The sequence below is a fragment of the Cinclus cinclus genome, chromosome 1 (assembly GCF_963662255.1).
Source record: "Cinclus cinclus chromosome 1, bCinCin1.1, whole genome shotgun sequence".
NCBI lineage: Eukaryota > Metazoa > Chordata > Aves > Passeriformes > Cinclidae > Cinclus > Cinclus cinclus.
This window is the reverse complement of record NC_085046.1, coordinates 68,047,981-68,060,083: the sequence shown is the minus strand read 5'-3', so window position 1 is coordinate 68,060,083 and position 12,103 is coordinate 68,047,981. Positions and strand designations below refer to the sequence as shown.

Below are 12,103 nucleotides of genomic sequence, written 5' to 3'. Positions count from 1 at the left end.
GAGCTAAAAAAAATCTATTTCCCATTGATGGCATGACTAATCTCACTCAATATTATAAAAAGCTTAGCTTTAAAATGAAAATCTAAATTAATCAGTGATGTATGTAGAACCATGGAATTATTTCCTTTCAAAGGAACCTGAAAGATTATCTAGTTCCCACTCTGTAGCCGTGGAGGTTCCTTCACTAGACCAGGCTGCTCAAAGCCCTACCAGCCTGGTCACAAACACTTCCAGGAACAGGGGATCCACAGCTTCTCTGGGCAACCTGTTTTATTGCCTCACCACCCTCACAGTAAAGAATTTTTTCTGTATATCTAACCCAAATGTCTCTTCTTTCATTTTGTATCCATTACTCCTTCTATCTAGAGTTCCTGATGAGGAGTCCCTCTCTGGCTTCCCTGTAGGGCCTTTTCAGATACTGGAAGGCTGCTGTGAGGTCTCCATGCAACCTTCTCTTCTCCAGGCTGAACTCTCCTCAATCTAGATTTTAAAAGATCTAGAGGGAAAGCCATATGAAGAGTGGTGAGGCCACTTGGTCTGTTCATCCTGGAGGAGACTGAGGGGAGATCTTACGGCAATCTACAGCTTCCTTACAAGGGAAGAGAAGGGGCACACATTAATGTCTTTCCTGTGGTGCCCAGTGACAGCAATGGCCTGGAGTTCTGTAAGGGGAGGTTTAGGTTGGATATTACAAAAATTTTCTTCACCCAGAGGGTGGTTGGACACTGGTATAGGCTCCCCAGGGAAGTGGTCACAGCCCCAAGGCTGGCAGAGTTCAAGAAGTGTACTGATAATGTTCTCAGGCACATGGTGTGAGTCTTGGGGTTGGTGCTGTGCAGGGCCAGGATATTCTGTGATAACCTTCTCAGCCTGTTTTCTGGCCTACTCCAGTCTTCTTACCAACTTTGTGGCCTTCCTCTGAACTTGCTCCTATAGTTCTCCTCATGTTGAGGGCCCCAAAACTGTATGCAGTGGTCCAGGTGGAGTCTCATGAGAGCAGAGTGGAGTGGAAGAATCATCTCCATCAACCTTTTAGGCAGTCTCCTTTGGATGCAGCCCGGGGCTTTCTGGGCTGGGAGCACACAGCGCCAGCTCATGTTGAGTTTTTTGCCAGTCATCCCCACCAAGTTCTTTTCCACAGGGCTGTTCCCAAACACTTCTCTGCCTGACCTGTGTGTGTTCCTGTGATTGCCCTGACCCACGTGTAAGACTTTGCACTTGGCTTTGTTGAACTCTGTGAGGTTGGCACTGTCCCACCTCTCCAGCCTGTCCAGTCCCTCTGGACGCCATCCCTTCCCCTCCATGTGCTGACCACCCCACACAGTTCAGTGTCATCAGCAAACTTGCCGAGGGTGCCCTTGATCCCACTGCCCATGACGAAGATATTGACCAGCACTGGCCCCAGGACCAACCCCTCAGGGACACCACTTGTCACTGGTCTCCACATGGACATCAAGCCATTGACTGCAACTCTTTGCATGTGGCTAGCCTGCCAATGCTTTATCCATTGAATGGTCTGTCCATATACCCATATCTTGGTGACTGATTAGTAATTATAAAAATAGCAAAGAAAAATATGAGTTTTTGAGTTACTCAAGTAGCAAGGTGTAGAAGATGCAGTCTCATGAGTTACGTGATAAAGTGCAGTAGTCTAGACAGGGTTTACAGGAAATCTCTTTGCACACAGATTAGTGCTTTGGATTGCATCTAAATTTTTGCGTTTGTTTTAGAGACTAAATTCTGTTCTCTGTACCACTCCTGTAATGGTAACAATATGAATTAATTTAGTTTAATTTTTAGTAACTATAGAGATAAGGTGAAATCCTGTGCTGAGTATACTATGATGCTAAAGTATTAAAAAGGCCATCCAAAATGATCACTGAAGACCTCTTATATACAAACATATTTTTTAAAGTTATTCTTTAAAATATATTCAAGTTAATAACTTGCTGTTTTGAATTTACAGATGGTACTGGGCATTGACAAAAATGACTAGATTAACTAGCAGCCCCTGATGAAAGGGAAAGTAGCTGTTTTAAGGAAGATTCTGAATTCCAAGTGTTTTTAAAATGTGACTATTTCTATAAACATGGACACTTGACAAGGAATTGGCAGCATAAATTCTTTAGATACACTGTAATAGGGCTAAGCATAAAGACAAATATATAGGGGAAAAAAAAAGGAGCTCTTACCTGCCCTTGCAGGCAAACTTTAAAGAAAGCAAAATATGTTAGAAGTTTGGAAGACCAACCAGCTCAACCTTGGCCGAGCATACCTTGAATTTGTGGACTTCTTTGTGCAAAGAAACTGACTGGCACTGCTTCTGTAGGAAAGAGGTTTTGTAAGGCAGTAACTGTTTCTGAATGGTAGCTCCCCACTGGTGACATTGGGCTGTGATGACTTTCTCAGTGCAGGCAACTGTAAATAATGCTTATATTGTAATGTGAAGATAATGCTGTATAAATTTTCACGTTCTCTTTGTGGTATAACTTTGTATATCAGTGCTTTTTGGATGGAGAAAACACGATATGGCTAGGCTATTATACATAAAAAATAGCTCTTAAGTAAAAAGGTGTTCACGATTACAGTGCATAATTATACTGACTTCAGATATGAAAAGACAGTGGAGGGGAAGATAGATGCCAGTGTATTACATGCTTAAGTCTTAATTCTCCATGTACACCTGAAATTAGTGAATTTGTCCATTTCATAAACAAGGAGGTGAGATGGTAGTTTATTCTCTACACTACAGAAATAATTTGAGATTTATTAGTTAAACAGCTAAGGAAAAAAGAAAAGTTTGAGTCTAAATTGAAATGCTTTCCATATAATAAAACCTGTTTGTGAACAGTTGCTGCACAGATTGAAGTGAACGTGATGATTTTTAAATTTTTTTATATAAATAAGTTTTATTTTGCAGAGTGTTTTGGAAATTACTTTATTGTTGAATCTGGAGAAATGAGTAAGGGTTTAATACACCATTACAGTGAAAATTATGAGGAAAATAATTGTCAAAGCATATTTTGGAGAGCAAACTGATGTTGGATTAGGAAAAGCACTGCAAATAGCAATGTCAGATTCACACAGCAATGCAGGGATAGGAATTAAAAGTGACCAAAAGTGAATGAGATGCCATGGGAGATGATTTTATCATTTTCCAAAGAACAAAAGAAGTCCAGAAGGTGGGTAAGGATACACCAAAAGCCAATATGGTATCCATATCTGGAGGAAAATATAGAAAAATAATGTTCTTCCTCTGCAAAAAGCACGTGATAGTTTGTTCACCATATTTTTGTAGTTATAATAGTAAGTTGTCAGATTATTTTATTCGACATCTGTGCAGAGGGAAAGACTGGAATGCAGACAGAGAAGGACATTTGTGCTTGTAGAAGGTAACTCTTGGTTCCTTTCCTCTTGAGGGAGGGCTTGAGCAAGTTGCAGTGCTATATCATTTCTGCCTAAGTGGAGATTTCAGTTGTGGTCCTTTTTTAGGAAGAAGTGCTGACTATTCACAAACTTTGTAGAGCAGTGGCAAAATCTCTAGCACAAATAGTTCAGGTTGCTTTAGTATCTGTGTTGTGGCATTAAAGGGCACAATTTTTAAGTGTTTTATCAAGAGTTAAGTGACTACTTCATGCTACACCCACTGTTGAGTTGATGCTTTCTGGAGAAAATAATGTTCAAGAAGAAGTGGTTTGAGTAAAAAATAACCTTTTAAAATATTTTATTACCCAGTTCTGCATGTGCATGTGTTTTCCCTTATCCTAATCCTTCATTCCAGTTTACAGAAAATAGAAGATGCTTATGGAGAAGGTTTTTACATGCATATTGCTTCAGAAATTCATGTTAACCATGTAATAGAGAAATTGGAGCTACCCAGCTTTTTTTTTTTTTTAATGAGTTACTGAATGATGAGTTTAATTACCTCTACAAAAGTTGCTATTAATAAAGCTGGCATTTTCCAAGACTAAAACACTTTGCTTTTTCTGCTTTGTTTTCCTTGCCAAAACATAAGGGATTTTGAAATGGGAGGTGTTTTATTGACCAACATCAGAGTAATCAAATTAATACCTAGTGTCTTTTAATATGCATATATGAACTGATGGCGGATAAAATCAGTAAGTAACAGAGCTTAAGACAGTGCTTATTTTCAAAAGACAACAAAAAACAATCTTAGTCACCAATCCCTTTGATTCAGGAGTTTTAATATCAGTGTAATGTGTTAGGTTGAGTAATTAGTGATTTGATGTTAAAATGTATGTAAGCACTATATGCATTTCAGGAAAATGGTAATTACTGGGAATATATCTTCATGCAGATTACACCAGCAGGAGGTATATGTGTGTTAAAGCCAGCGGTGAAGTGTAGGGTAGTTTTATTTCTGATTGACATGTTTGAAGGATAAAGCTTAGGAAGTTGCAAATACTAGTGAAACAAAAAAGTTATTTGAGTACATACCTTACTGCAGAACTTACACTACTCATGTGTAATGTTCAGGCCTGGTAAAAAGCTAATTATGTGAAGATCATGAACTTATTTGTATTTACACTGAGTCTTTTTTTGTTGTTGTTGTTAGGAAGGTACACAATGGATGAACATTGTAGAACTTGTCTTTACGAGTAAACTTTAAAACCTTGGAATTTTGAAGAATCTTTGCCAAGCAAAGTCACCAGCGATCCCACAGCTTTATTTGTACCCCATAGTCTGGCTACAAAAGTGAATGGGAGAGTGTAATCATGGAAGCTGCAGTAATATTAAATAAGAAATGATTTTAGGTTTAGACTAAAGATGGAGAAATGAAGGAACTTGAGACCCAAAACAGAGAAATAGCTTTTTCCATTTGGAAAAAATAGGTCATCTACTAATAAATCTCTTCAAGGAATAGAATGTCACAGCTAAGAGGCAGCTGTGCAAGCACTGAGTTTGATTAATTAGGGGCAAGTTCCCTATCATCTTTTCCCTATCACCTATCCCTATCCCTTTTCTAGATCAATTATTGAGAGAAGTCCTATTGCAGGCAGAGTGACCAGGGATGCACATTCCTCTTTGACACGTTGGCATTGAGATAAGGAATACAGAAGGAGCCAGCAAATAATGTTTTTCTTAACTGTGATCTAGAATTGTTTAGCATCTTAGTATTTGAAAAGAAAAATTCAGTCATGGTCTTGTATCCAGAAGCTTTATTTCTTACGGAAAGAAGCTTTTGAAGCAAGGGTGAGAGGAGCCAGGTTGGAGGTTCTTAAGTATGTATTGTGCCTTCTTGGATGGAATGATTCCAGAGAAAGCTCTTGCTCTGTAGAACTAGCATCCCAGGACCTCTAAGAGGAAAAAGGGAAAAGAGGCTGCTGCTGAATAAACTTCTGAGAGCTGAGGTCTGTGTCCCTTCTTACTGCGGTTTTGTCAGGTCTACAGTAGATCTGATCTACAGTTGCAGATTTGTCACTGCTGCTTCTGCAAGCAGTAGGCTGCTGAAAAGCCTCGTTTGGTGTAGGTAGATGAAACCATAGTAGAATTAAATGAAATTTGATAAATTGACTACAGCATACCAAGTTCACTCATCCTATGATTTTCTTTCTTCTGGTCCTCTTTCTTGTTACAGTTCTCATTTCTGAAGTTTGTTCAGCTGTGACAAGGTGTTCTCTAAAACTTGGAGTGCAGTTTTGCTATGATCTGCTCTCTCATTAGGGCGCTCTTTTTAGATAAAATATATTTAATCTTTATCAGTCATTTGTACTTGAGCACTGTTGAAGGTCCAGTTTGTCCTGCTTCAGAAGCAAGTCTGTTGTCCTGATGCTTAATATGGACAAATTCTTTATCTGCTAGTCTGTATTATTCTCACTGAAGGACTAAGTGACAATATTTCTCGTGGCCTTATCCTTTAAGTAAATAGTTGTCAAGCTGTTGAAGCTGTGAGGTAGCTTTAGATTATTTCTACATTTTCACAAATTATCACACCCAAAATATTGGCATCTTTTGGTGAAAGTTTTTCTTTCACATTGCCAGAGTTGCCAATTGCATGTATGCATTTCCATTTTCTGTATTTTTTTTATTTAGCAAAACATTGGTAGCACCAAGTTTTGCACCTTCACTTTTTTGTACTGCAGTGGAGACATATAAGCAAGAGAATTTGGCAAGTGCAGAAAGAATATTTTACCTCTGGGAAAAAAATACCCAGGATTTGTCTCCTGACATGTTGGTTTTACAAATGAATTGAAGATGGGAAGAATTTCCTTTGGTGTTCTATATGTGGGTGATGCTGAAATCTTCCAGTAATGATAAAATTTTGAGTAACTTGGTAACATAGTAATACTTATGTAATATCTTTGACTGCCAAAAATGTGTATCCTAAATCCAGTGCTAGTGGGTTTTAATAGTTTCTTCTGATTAGGACTTTTTTCCATTTAAGATAATAAGCCTATTTGATGCTACTTGTTCTTTTTTCAAAAAGGAAAACAGTATATGTTTGGTAAGAATCCACTGTTGCAGGTGTTTGTTTTGATTATGTTTGTACAGATATTATCAGCTTTGCATGGATTTTCAGTCTGCTTTTGTGCAAAGTAGAAAATGTCTTAGTTTAGTGTCAATAAAAGGTTAGAACTGTTGCAAACACTGAGTTAAGATTTTCTAGCCATTCTTGCAATAGCTAGGTGACTATAATTACGGTAAAGCAGTTGATAAATTCTGCTGTAGGCTGTAACTTGCATCGCAACTGTTGTAACTATTTTTCTGTAAATTATATCTGGAAAGGTCTGTGATGCTGACAGTTTAGCATCAATCATCAGTGGTGACTTGTGAGGAAGTAAATCTCAGGCAAACTGTTCATCCAGGGAGTTAATTCTGTAAAGCAAAGTGGCTTTGTCACAGGTCCTTCCTCCTGACAAATAACAAGCTTCACTGGGACAATTGTAATTTTATAGGCAACTTGATTAGAAATTTATATAGAGGGTGAATTAAAATGTGAATTATAACCCTTAGGCCACTATATTAATTGAATGTTACGGATAGCCTCAAAGGTAGCTCTTGCATGACTTGTGTCCAGGGATCCTAAAGGAATGGACAGCCTTTGATTGAAATAGATCTTGGGAAAAAGAGAAATCTTAATATTTGTTTTAGCACAGCTGTTTAATTTTTGAAAGGCGGTCTGAGCTATGCAGTTCTCTTTATTGCACTTGCTAGCACGAAGGACCACAAGAAGTGCATTGTCCCTTATAGGACTCCTGCTCCTAGACACAAAAGTGCTCCAACCTCACTGCGCACACTGCTGCCTCCAAAGGAGGTTGGGAGTGGCTGTGGGTTGTGAAATGATGATCCTGTATGAACTCATCCTGCTGGTCCTGACTGCCTGAAGACAGTCGACTTGGTAGGCTCGATATTGTCAGGCCTTGGGCTAGATCAGGTGTCATCCCTCATCGCAGAGCTGTCACAAAAGCAACACAAAAGCTGCAACGTCTGCTGTAGCTAATTTGACAGAAAGGCAATAATCTGCCCTCATCTAATCCACATTTATTTTGTACAGTTCTGGCTTCCAGAACAATATATATGTAATACAGCCCTCACCATGGCCAGTGCTGTACTGTACAGACACTCTGGTCAGTCATGCCATAAGGATGCAGTAGCTCAGTTTACAGCAATTCATCGACTGTTAATCCAGTCGGTCTGTTCTGCTAATCAAATCAGTCAGCTCCAGGAGCATGTGGCAGCAGGCTTATGTGTGCTCTCCCAGGCTTGTGTCAATGGAGCAACGTGGAGCTGCAGTGAAGATGAATTCTTGGATTTATTTTATATCCTAGTGTCATTTTTAAATGATGCTATTTGAAATGAAACCATACAATATTGTTTTTTTATATTCTTTTCAATACAGATTTTGGTATTCTAAGTGTATGTGTTAAGCTGTTTCTAAAATTTCCCTACTGGTGCTAACTGCAGTGAGCAGTACTCTGACTTGGCCTTAAGTCATCCTATGAGAAATTATGTATTTTCTAATAAAAGGTGTCTATTTAAGGTCTTAGTGCACATTTTATGGACCTTCAGGTGTGTTTTGATGTCCTCATCAAATAACTTTTTGAATAACTGTTTTCCCAAAACTACTTTAAGCAAAACATGGCATTTAATTGTTTTTGTGTGGTATGCTGCTATTTATTAGTTGATTTTTAAAAATGTAGAATGCATTTATTTTATTGACAATAAAGAGCATTTGAATACTGTTTATTGTTGACTTCTGCAAGATTTTAATAAATGGAAGATACAACCACTTGTTAAACATTGCTGATTGCTTATGTGGGATCTTTTAGGTCTCATTTGTGTATGAAATAGTTTCCAATTTAAGAAAGGGTGACTGTTCACTAGTAGTGCATACATACATCATGTAAGACTTGCATTTATTCTAGTTTTCAGTCTCTGAATTGGGGAATAACTCCAGTAGTAATTTGGCTCAGCTGAAGAAAATCAATAGAGTAAAGCAGTTGGTGCTGTGACCTCCACCTCTACATATTCTGCTGTGCAGCATTTTTATTTTGGACTAGATTTTGTGGAGCCTCTCAGGATCAAATATCCATGCCACTACATGTATTGAAACTGTTCAGAGGTGTTGCTTGCTTGGATCTGTGTGCCCCCCTTAGGAAGTATGACAGATGCATTGGTACATTTCCATTTCCAGTTTGTATTTCTCCATAAAGAATCCACATCCCGTATACCAAAACTGTGAATAAAACCATTCCACAGTAAGCGGGAATAGTGCAGAGGAGGGAAGGATTTGGTTCCAAATTGTACTACTGCTCTGAACAAAAGCAGTAACATAAACATAACCTTCAGCTAACAGAACAAGGCCTTCTCCTATATTTTACAGACAGCAGATAGAGTGTGAAGTCCAATAAATTCTGTTCTGTAAACTTTAAATTAATTTAGCCTGACGTGAATGTGAGGGCAAAAGGAACATGATGGGAATACACAATGGTTTTAATATAAACAAAGCAATGCTTATTGAATATTTACATGCCCACGTGTTTTTATTTCAGTCTGTTTTTTGTTGTCTTCCCACCCTCTGACAGATGTAACTTTAGTTTAATTTCTTCAGCTGTTCAAAGTATGAGCTTTTTAATATATATACATACATAATGACTGAGAGCATGCCTTATATGAAGTTTACAAATGTGCCCAAATCATAATGCTTTAGATTGAGAATGTTCATTTGAATTTCATTCTTTTATTGACCTGAACTAAAGAGCTGTCACCAGGGATTAAGAATGCATGCCCTTTTCCTGACAGTGAGGTTACTGGACCAGCCCAGCCCATAGGTGTTTGTTGTCCTGTGCTGAAAGTTGCGGTCCTCTTAGGTGTGTCAGAAAATACCGCAGACGTGGCTGCTCTCTAAACCAGTTATTTCAGGATGCCTACATTAACTCAGGTATTCTTAATTTCTAAACCAGGTCACTTTGACAGAACTACACTAGGGAATAATTACCGAAGTAGTTGTGCTGAGAGATGGGGGGAGGAGCTGTTGTCGCTGAGCAGAAGACAAGGAGGAGGAGTTGCAGTGTTGCCTTTTCACCTGGTGCAGCTGTAGCCAGATAGCATTTCAGCCTGCAACCATATATTGCTTTTGTTTGTTTATTCGTTCATTAGTTGGGATTTTTTTTAACATAATTCTGTAAAATTTGCTAGTAAAAGCATTTAAAATCCTCAGGGAGGGAGAGCAAGCATGACCCAATTTTACCACATTCATGGAAGGAAGGGAAATTTACCATTTTACAGATGGGAAATCTCAGGTATAGTTATGGTGGGTGGGATTATAATTTGTGCATTTCAGTGTTGGATTGTACATCTGAGCACCTCCTTGTTTTTCTGTTAGTTCTTCTGCTATCTGAATTTTTGAGTGTCATTGATTATTATCCCCCCAGGTGGGGAAAGTGATAACTTAGCATGCTAAAATAAGCTGGTTGGTGTTATTTTTTTTGTCACCCAGGTGGTTTGGCTGATAACTTTCCCTCACACCTGTTTTATCTTTTTTTATGTTATTTTGTCTTTTGTTGTGATTATTCTATAGCCCTTGAAAACTAACCATTAATGGCAAATCCTGCAGTACAGAATCGTTTAATCTCTAAAAATAAGTACTACCCCATGGCATAGGGCATGGGATACTGTAGAAATGGTTGTTGTCACAAAGTACTACTTGGTATTTGTAGTGTGATTATGGCAAAGGATGCATCTTGCTCCCAGCTCTGGATGAGAAACAATTATGTAGCTGTTATCATCAGCAAAAGTATTGAAGCAGAATATTCCTGAGCAGTTTTTCAAGTGCATCTAGGGTAGTCAGATTAATGAAACTGAGTCAATCCAAAAACAAAAAGTCCCTCACTAAAGCTCTGAAGCTGAATGATAAATTGTGTATCATAGGTTAATTGTTGTAATTTTTGTACTGTAAATGAAACAAAAAATGTATTCAAGAAAAAATAAAGGGTTACAAAAAACATCTTTAATCAAACGGAGCAATGTCAAAGTAGGTCTTGTTGCAGACTTGGACAATACCAATAAATATAACTGTTTTCTTTATGCATTTCTGCTTGCTCCATAAATCATCAGGTTAAGAATGGATTTTTGTGTCTCCTGCTCTAGAGTTTATCTGTTATCTCTGCAAGGTGTCAGGGTTTTTGGATGAGAGGGATGGCTTCCTACTTGAAAAGGGCATGTCATTAATGGTTGGTCTTTCAGTACTGAAAGACATTGGTAGACCTTTGTGCTTAATAATAGATAGTGTTCATTGCAAGGATTTTGTACTAGAGAATAAAAATACCTTGGTAGTAGCAGTGATCTTTCTCTGAGAATTGTGCTCTTAAAGTCTGTTTTAGAAGTCAAGAGAGGCAGAGAGGATAAGCAAGACTAGCAGTAACTGCTTTTTTTGACAGGATTGGAAGTTTGATTCATGAGTTTGTTCTTATTTTTAATTTAACATTTCTGACTTAATATTTGAATATTTGAAGGTCTTTTTACTCAGTCTCTACTAAGAAAAAATTGAAGGCACGTTTCTCTGCTGTGACTTTCTTCAGCTCTTTGTTGCATTTTCTTTTAAGATGTGTTTAAATAGTTCCTTGGAAAAACAAGTTTCATTTTTCTAGCTGCATGTTTTTTAATCGCAGTAACTGCTAGAAAGTTAAATAATCAGAATAAAAAATAGTTTTAATGTATTTTAAGATTTTAAATAAAATTTAGACAATTTATATTGCATGTCTCTCTGTAGAATGCATTGAACTGATTAACAAGGCAAAGGTGGAACTTGTTTGTATTTGATTCTTATTTTTGTGTTGTTGATTTGGTTGAGTTTTTTTAAGACCTATGCAGACGGAGCTGAGCAACATCCTGATGACACAGTACAACACCTGCAGGGTATCACATGCAGTTGTAGGGTATGTAGGTTATGTCCTTATATCACTGCTGAGATTATAATAATAGTAATCATTTAACGTTACTGTTGAAAACCAGGGAGTACATTATGATAGCATGCCACGTGTAAAATTGAGATGCACTCTCAAGAAAATCTGTTGTCAGTAGTCATATGATTTGGTAATGAATCATATACCCTATATGTACACTGTTTATTTGTGCACCATACGTACTTCTGTTTTCCTCCCATCTTTCTAAACTGTTCTGTAGACATTCCATTTGGTTAATGCCACTCCAGTAAATGTCACTCTTTCTTCAGAGGTACTTCTAGGTAGGTGTGATCTTGGCTTCTATGCATGGATTTTGTTCATGAAGGGCTGAGAATTAAGTTAATAATAGTCCCAAACCCCAAATACCTGCCTTTTTTATTACCAAAAGGAGGAGAGAGATGAGCAAGAAAGCTGTATCAGTCCCATAACTGAAATGAAGTTGGATGGAGGATTTACCAGAAGAATCAGCTTGGGTAGGAAAAATGAAATAAAAAGGGGAAACCCTAGGACTAGCCTTGCATTTATATCTTTTTTTTTCTGAAAGAATTCCCTTTCCACAGGATTAGCATGATTGGCATAAGTTTTAGTCCGAGGCATGAGCCTCTGTTCCTGCAGCTGCTGCTGTCTGCTGCTGTCTGCCCTCCCTGCTTTACCCCAGCGCCTGAATTCCTCCAGCT

The 12,103-nt window shown here is 38.0% G+C and overlaps 1 protein-coding gene across 2 annotated transcripts in view; it reads left to right on the top strand.

The window, feature by feature from the left end:
* CDYL (chromodomain Y like) overlaps nt 1–12,103 on the top strand; it is a 102,750-nt gene that overhangs the window by 32,598 nt on the left and 58,049 nt on the right. The gene's annotated exons all lie outside the window — the stretch shown is intronic.